Source organism: Vombatus ursinus, unplaced genomic scaffold (assembly GCF_900497805.2).
Source record: "Vombatus ursinus unplaced genomic scaffold, bare-nosed wombat genome assembly UNPS02014821.1, whole genome shotgun sequence".
Lineage (NCBI taxonomy): Eukaryota > Metazoa > Chordata > Mammalia > Diprotodontia > Vombatidae > Vombatus > Vombatus ursinus.
Window position 1 is genome coordinate 9124287 of NW_020954599.1, and position 9128 is coordinate 9133414.

A 9128-nucleotide genomic window follows, 5' to 3' on the forward strand; every position below is an offset into this window, starting at 1 on the left:
ACTTGGTTCAGCCATTCTGAAATTGATGTGTACCCAAGAATTTCCAGTTCTTTTCTGTCACACATATAAAAAAAAACTGCTATAGATATTTTAGTATATTTGAGTCTCTTTCTTCTACCTTTGATCTCATTGCAGTGTAGGCCTAGTAGTGGTTTTTCTGGGTCCAAAAGTATGCACAATTTTGTCAACTTTGGGGGTGTAGTTCCCAGTTGTTTTCCAGATAGCTGTACCAATTCATAGCTCCACTACCAGTGCATTAATGTGTTTTTTTTTCTGTAGCTCCTCTCATATTTATAATTTTCCTTTTTTGCCAGTTTATCCAATCTGATGGGCAAAGGTAAAATCTCAGAATTCCTTTAATTTGCACATCTTCAGTTATTATTTATTTGGAATTTTTTTATTAGGGCTACTGCTAGCTTGAATTTCTTCCTTGGAGTCAGGAAGAATTGAGTTCAAAGGCAGTCTCTGACACTGCTTTTGTGACCAAAGGTAAGTTACAGAACAGCTTACTATGAGCCTTAGTTTAGTTAACTATCAAATGAAAGACTCTAACTTTGTGATCTCTTAGGCCCTTCCCAGCTCTCAATTCATGTTCCTATGATTCTGTTGTAACAACTTTCTGGAAAGGAGGACTGGAAGGATTTGGGGAGCAGAGTCTGCCTCTACTGCCAATGGGAGAAATTGCCTTGGACTTGCAGCATGGAATTGTGGGATTTCATCATTCCCCAAACCAAGGGAATAATCCATGGTTTGGAGACAGCTGTGGGATTTTGAGAAGATGGGATAATGGTTTATCAGAGCTAGAAGGAAAGTGGGGGCAATCTCTATAGTAGCAACTGAGAAAAAAAGTTAACTTTTGAGGAAGTCTAAGCAAATAACTTTCAGAAATAATGGAAGAGTTAGTTTGTTTCTATTCAATTCCTTTCTCCTTCTACTCGCTTGTTAATTAGCAAGTCTTGATTTGTAATTTGTTTGTACCTGAGATTCTTAATGGTTTTTTGTATAATGGACATTTTTTGTTAGTCTGAGGAAGCCTATGGCTCCCTTCTTACAATAATATCTTTAACTGAATAAAAAAATACAACAGATTTCAAAGGAAATCAGAATATCTGCAAATTAAATTTAAGGAGCCATTGAAATCAATCCATCGATCTCATGGATCCTGGATTAAGAGCCCCTGATCTATATTGACATTTGCTCTTTCTTGAAGTAAAAATATGACTGACTCAGAAATGAATTTCCTTGTGCTTTCTTGTTTGCAGTTTTAATGAATAATGGGACAGATGCTGGTAATTTTAGCTACACAGAAAGATGCTGTGTGATGGTGAGACCACCAATTTCTAACCTATGATTAGATTATGACTGAAGATATGGCTTTAAATAACTATCATGGGCAAAGAGAATGTTGGAGAGACACACAGAATGTGCTATTTGGGTTTCTGCCAATACCAAGCAATACCTGTGGTGCTACAAAGAGGAGATAGCTTCTGTTTGGAGGAGGAAAAAAAGGGCAGGGGCTACAAATCTATATGTATAAGTATATACAAATATATGCAATATCTTTATATATGTATATATAGATACATGCAATATCTTTATATGTGTATATATAGCTATATGCAATGTCTTTATATATGTATGTATAGATATTTATAATATCTTTATACATGTATATATAGATATATGCAATATCTTTATATATGTGTGTGTGCATATATATATACATATATATATATATATGCAATATATTTCTAGTTTTCAAATTAACTGGGAGAGTATAGTGTTTATACATTGTCCTCCACCCCCTGCACACACCTGGATGTAGAAGCTTCTTCAGAACAGGAACTGTTTCTCTTTATGTCATTGCATCTCCAGCACTCGGCACAGTGTCTGACTCACAGTAGATGCTTAATAACTGTTTGTTGAAAAATGAATGAATGGGTAGATGGATATGTCAGGGAGAGCTCTAAAGCTCCTCTGAGCCTTGGACCTGTTGGATCTGCACAGAAAAAGGTCATGAATATGGTGAATCTGATAAAAGAGACAATGGCCTTGACCCTGGGATTCAGTTTATCTTTGAGCTTATTCTCTAATTTTATTCATCTCTATGGGAGGATGGAAGAGACAAGGGTTTGAAAACTGGAGAATCTCAAACCTCAGAATTTTTGGTTAGTAATTTGGCTAGATAGATAGGCAAAACATTTATTTTTTTAATGCCTTTGGGTTTGTACTATTATATATTATAATACATATTATAATATTTATATATACATATAATATACACACATATCTCTATCTCTATCAGTCTATCTATCTAGTAAAGACTAGATTAACCCTGAGAAACACAATTCCAAGTCAGCATACTGAAAAAAAAAATAACATACCATTTATTAAGTATTTATTACATGCCAGGCATGTGCTAAGTGCCAAAGAAACAAGACAATCCTTATCCTCTGAGAGCTTATATATTTTTTTTTTTGTTTTTGGCTAGGCAATGGAATTAAGTGACTTGCCCAGAGTCACACAGCTAGTGAGTGTTATGTGTCTGAGGCCGGATTTGAACTCAGGTCCTCCTGAATCCAGGGCCGGTGCTCTATCCACTGCACCACCTAGCTACCCCCAAGAGCTTATATTCTAAAGAGGAAGATAATGCATAAAGAGGAACTAGAAAGCTGGATGGAGAGGGGAGGGGTACCCACAGGGTATAATGTGGTTCATGAGGAGGATGGAGGAGAAGTTCAGGCTGGGTATATTCCTGCTCCTGGAGAGGCTGAGGCTAGAGGATCAATCATTTGACCTCAAGAGTACTGAGCGGCATTTAAGCTAAAGCTGATTGGGTGCCCATGCTGTCTAGAACCAAAATAGTGAGCCCCAGGCTGTGTACCTAAAGATGAACTGGTCCAGATCAGAAAGAGGATGGGTCAAAGTTTCTGTGCTGATCAGCAGGGGAATCAGTCTGTGAGGCGCTACCATAGGCCCTCAGCCTGGGTGAGATGGGGAGAACGAGTTTGAAAGAGCAGCAATGATACAAAGAGAAGTTCTGAGTGTGAGCAGAGTTGGGGCCCAGGCCAAGGCAATGAGCCACAGAGTGGAAGTCCCTCCTTTGTGGAAATGTGGCTGGTCAGGAAGATAAGTCCACAGAGTGAGTATAATAATCTTTAAGGGAAATTGGTCTTAGATGGTTAGGAGGCTCACAAGGAGGACATTTTGCAGATGTGAGTAGAAATATTTCTAATGAAAAGGAAAAGGAGGCCCTGACAATGGACACCAATGTGGTTGCATGGGGGAAACCTCAGTCAATTCAGATTTTTAGAAGACAGGTAGGGAAGACAAAGAACTGGTCCTTGAGGAGCAATAGTTTAGAGGAGTGAGGTCCTGTAAGAACAGGTAGAATGAAGGCTCGGGTGAGCTGAGGCTGAAAAGGAATGCAAAGGATAGCAAAAATGGTGTTTTGTTTCTTTTTAGCTATGTTGGGGACAAAAGTAGGATTATGGAAAGGATATGGATACTGCCTAGGATGGAGAATGCAAAGTAGATAAGAGAGTGGGGCTTGGAGGCAGGAAGACCTGAGTTCAAATTCACCCTTAGAAACTTACTAGTTATGTGACCTTGAACAGGTCATTTAATCTTTGTTTTCCTCAGTTTCTTCAACAGTAAAATGGGGATAATAACAGCACCTACCTCACAGGGTTTTTATGAGGGTCAAATGAAGTAATATTTGTAAAAAGCACTTAGCATAATGCCTGGCACATAGTAAGTGCCATGGAAATACTTATTTCTTTCCTTTCCTTCTTTCTCTCTCAGATGATAGGAGGAGAAGGACCTTAAAGTGAGAAAGGTAGAGTAAAACTAGCCAAAGAGAGATTAAAAGGAAGATAAGTGAGGAGATGATAAGGGAATTAGTAACTTCTGCTAAGAAGTTCATCACCAGGGTCAGATAAAGGAAAGACTACAGGAATAAAAGAACAGAAAAGTTATGATTAAGTCATTGTCATCTACGACTTTTGAAAGATCTACAGAAAGAGCAAAACACCAAGTAGATGTTTCACAAAGGGCAATTTCTCAGGTAAGTTAAGAAGATGAATATTGGAAAACTATGGGCAGTGAAATTGCATGACTTCATTGTCATGCAATAGTGGATAGAGCTCTGCACTTGGAGTCATTAAGGTCGGTATTTGAAACCCACTTCATATTAGCTGAATGATCCTGGAAAATCACTTAATTTTTCTCAGTCTCAGTTTCCTCATCTGTAAAATGAAGATAATAATGATTTCTCTCTCACAAGCTTGTGGTAACACGCAAATGAGATAGTGTATGTAAAGCACTTAAAAAAAACCTAATTATTATATAATAGAGTTGGGATTCAAAAATTATCCCAAAAGGCTAGAATGATGAGCTAAATTAAAAAAACTGATAAAGATTAACAGGGATAAATGGAAATTGTTTAAAAACATCAATTCTAGAAATTGAAGATTGTGGAACAATAGTTAATGTGAGAAAGATCTGTGGCTTTAAATGTAATTGTAAGGTCAATATTGGTCCAAAATGTGATATGCTGGCCAAAAATTGCTAAAACTGTCTATTCTATGGTGCACTAAGTGATCATGGTATTTCAAACTCTGTGGAAGGCTCTAAAAATAAACAAAAATGATCTTGTTCTTTTAGCATGTTGAGGGTTTTTTTTTTTTTTTTTTTTTTGGTGGTGGTGGTAGTGGGGGAGGGAGGGATGCAGATTAGGAAGACTCCAATGGATCAGCACAAATTTCCATGCTTCCCCATCCTACTCCTCAGAGCACTCCTATTGCTTCCGAGGATCCATTTATAGGAATTGCTTGGACAAAAAATACATGTGCATCACCATCCACCTCCTGAGAGAGAGGGGATGGATTCATGGTACAGAATGAATCATATATATATATGTATGTATGCATGTCAATGTCTATGTCTATGTCTATGTATATGATATATATGTATATGCATATATATGTATATACATATGTATATTAACAAAGCCAGTGACAGAATTTGTATTGTTTTGACTGCACATATTTGTTTCAAGCAATTCAAGTAAGTTCTCCTGTTTTTTCTTAATGGGGTGATGAGGTGAAAAGGTAAGAAAAAGTATTTTTGTTAATGAAAGAATTGGAGCCCATAATTCATGAATATGTCTATTTTTAAGACTCTTTCCTTAGTCAGCATGTTTCAGGCTCCCTCCCTCCCTTATTTGCCTTCTCCTTTATCTCCCTTTGCCTAAAGATTGTCAAACACATATTTGACTTTAGTTAAGATTATTCAATTTTGTAACATCTAGAAGTGCATCTAGATGCCTCTTTATATTTTCACATCTTGTCATGAAATCTCTGATGACAAACTATGATGATGATATGCATTTTCTATTACAAATACTTCTGCAGTCATCTCACAAATGTATTTTCCTCTTATATGAGATTAAATCAAAGCTTTGTGTCTGTAACAGTGCTTAGTACATTATTCTGCATATGGTAGGCCCTGAATAAAACCAATATAATCTGAAAGTATATTGATTATAGCCAGAGGATTTGAATTCAAATTCCATCTTTGATATATACTACTTGTATTACCTTGGAAAGTCCCTTATCTTCCCTGGTCCTGAATTTCCACATAAGTAAAAGGAAGATCTTAGATTAGATGAGCTTAAAGTTCAACAAACATTTATTAACCATCTCTTAAATTTGTACTTAATGAGGCATTGGGCTAGGTCTTAGGAAAATAGAGACAAAATAAAAGAGAGCTCCTGTACTCAAGGAATTTATATTCTACTTATGGAATAAAATATATAAATATATCAGTGGATAGGTGCTGGGCCTGAAGTCAGGAAGACTCATCTTCCTGAGTTCAAATCTGGCCTCAGACACTTACTAGCTGTGTGACCCTGAACATCACTTGTCCTCATCTATAAAATGAGCTGGAGAAGGAAATGGCAAACCACTCCAGTATCAGCCAAGAAAACACCAAATAAGATCACAAAGAATCAGATGTGATTGAAAAATGACTGAATGACAAAAAATAATGCCAAGGAATTGGGAAAAGATTCTCTTATGAGGTAGGATATGAGCTGAATCTTAAAGGAAGCTAGTGATTCTAAGAGGTGGATGTGAAGAGAGTGTGTCATGGGGCTGTCTGAGGATAAAGATAGGAGATGGAATGGAAAACAGCAAGGAAGCTAATTTGGCTGGGTCACAGAAAAAGAAAAAGGAGAATGACATATAAAAGCCAGCACATTGTAGGGTAGGGGCAGATTGTGAAGGAATTTAAATGCCAAGCAGGAGAGATTTTATTGTATCCTAAAGGCCACAGGGTGCTTGAGTAGAGAGGATGCTGACACTTCCGAAAAATCTTGCAAGGAGGACTAGAGAGAGCGGAGGGTGGGGGCAACCCTTGACTTTACAGGGCATGGGCATAAGACAAGGGGGCAAAGGATTAAAAAGCAGAGAACAATTTATAAGTGAACTGCTTAATGCTATGGTGAATATTGTGAGGAGAGAGAAAAGAAGTCAAAGCCAGGCTGATGGACACCTGGTGGTCACAGAAAGGACAGGAAAGATTTATCAGGAGGAAGGCAGAGAGAAGTGGAAGCATAGGAGATCATGATCAGATCGAGGGTGGTAGAATAACGGTGAGATCTAAGGTATCACCACAAGTTGCTGATCTCCATGGCACAGAACCACTCCTTGGGGAGGAGGCAGCAAGGAGAGTTGACAAAGGAGATATGGCAGCGTCAAGGAGAACGAATTTTGTATGGAAATGAGAGAATAAGCATAGTGGACAGGGAAATGATTACCAAACTAAGAGATAGCAACAACAACAAGAAAGTATCTAGCTTCTCTTGTTCAATTCAAGTTACCTGACTCAAATGACCTCTACCTTTGGGTGTGGAAAGAGCTGAAGGATGTAACTGCTGTGCCACTGATATTTGCAGTATCATGAGTGGTAGAAAGGAATAAGCATTTATTAAGCACCTACTATGTGCCAGGAATATAGGCACTTTATAAACATTTTATTTGATCTGTTACAATCCTGTGAGATAACTGAGGTAGACAGAAATGAGGTGACTTGCCCAGCTAATAAATATCTGAAGTCAGATTTGAACTCAGGGCTTCCTGACTCTAGGCCTAGTTCTCTATTCACTGAGCCACCTGGCTGCCTCTAATTACCATTTGTGGAAAATGGAAGAGGTACCACAGGACTGAGAAAGGGGAAATGTCCCATTTTTTTTTTTAATAAGGAGATTGTAATCTGCAAACTATATTCCAGTGAATTTAATTTCTATTCCTGGGAAAATTTTGGAAGGAATCATTAAAGAAATAGTTAATGAACATCTAGAAAAGAAAGTAGTGAGTGAAGAGAGGGAACATGGCTTCATTAAGAACAGGTCATGACAGGTTAACCTTATTTCATTTTTTTACAAGCTCACTAAACTAGTAGATACAGGGAATGCTGAAGGGTAGAGATGTAAAACTCAAACAGAGAAGAGATACTAATCTCTACATCAGGATCCTTGCCCACCACATATTAGAAACTCAGAAAACCACATATTAATATCATCCATATTCTATTCTATTACCATTTCTTTTGTTACATATTTCCCAATTACATTTCAATCTGGTTCATGTCTGAACATCAGGCTGAGTGTTTGATATCTCTGTTGTGGGGGACTGTTTGGGTAGATTTTAACAAAATCTTTGCTAATGTGGGTCATGCCATTCTTGTGGAGAAGATGAAGAGGTATGAACTAGAAGATCTGGAACTGGTTGAATGGTTCGTTTCAAACAGATGCTACCAATGGTTTGCGTCAACTTAGCAGGATATTTATAAAATGTCTACTTTATGCTTGACAGAACCCTTTGGTTCACGATGACTTGGAGACAAAGTTGTGAAATAAAACCAAAGAGGAGAATAAAAGAAACATCTCACTACTTAAGAGTGAAAAAAAAATTATTTTTTAATTTTGCCCACAGTTGGAACTCTTCTTAAATATGCCTCTGAGCATGATAAAAAGTTTTGTTGTTGTCTTCTACTCTTTTCAGAAATCCTGAAGGATTTCTTTTTTTATTTCAGTTCTCCTCAAATCAATCTCATTTGGTTTCTCCTCCTATCCAGTGGGATTTGTGGTTTTCCACGTAGGTCAGGGAATATGAATTGAAACTGAAGAGGAATTCAGCAATATAAAGCTGAAATAAGCATGGTTAGCATGCAGGCATTCATCTTAATGAATGAAAACACAGTTTCCTCATGCCTACTCTCTCTCCCCAAATCAATTTCCCAATTTTCTTGACTATGTTGCACTTGAATTTGTTCTTCCTCAAGGTGGTGGGGGTGGGGGTAGAGTGGGAGAATTTGAGCCATTGTAAAGTATGCAATAGGTATAAATAAAAACCAGGATGATGAATTCTAAGGGGATATCCAAATGTGGTGATAGATTCTCAACACAGAGCTAGAAGAGTGGATGGAGAGAACCAAGGATAGAGAGGAAAAGGCAGGGGGCTAGGTAAAGAAATGGGACACTGAGCATGTCACTCAACTGGGATCATAGATTTAGAACTTAATGAGTTCTCAGAGGACATCTAGTCTAAATCTTTCATTTTACAGTTGAAGTAACTGAAGCTCAGGTATGTTAAGGTATGTTTACAAAGGTCAAACAGTGTCACAAGTGGGAAAAAACCTAGGTCCTCTGACTTTATAATCAGAATTTTGATCAGACAAAATATTCTATGTAGCACCTGGACCCTGTTGTCTATTCTCGGGTGTATTGCACTCAAATTACAATTAACTACTTTTATAGATACTCATTTCCAATGAATTTCCCTAACTGAACAAGAATGAAACATGATATTATGGTAAGGCAAAGGATATTTACTTAAGATGGAATATATCATGAGTTACAAGGAGTTAGTTAAATCATAGATGAACAGTCTCACTCTCCATTTCCCAAGATTACCACCTCCCAGGGCTCCATGGAAAGGTCAGCCACAAATCCATTTTCAATCCTATATTTACAACACAGGAAAGAGACCCAGGTAGTTTCATTCATACACTAGTCTAATCCATCCATCCATCCATCCATCCATCCATCCATCCATCCATCCATC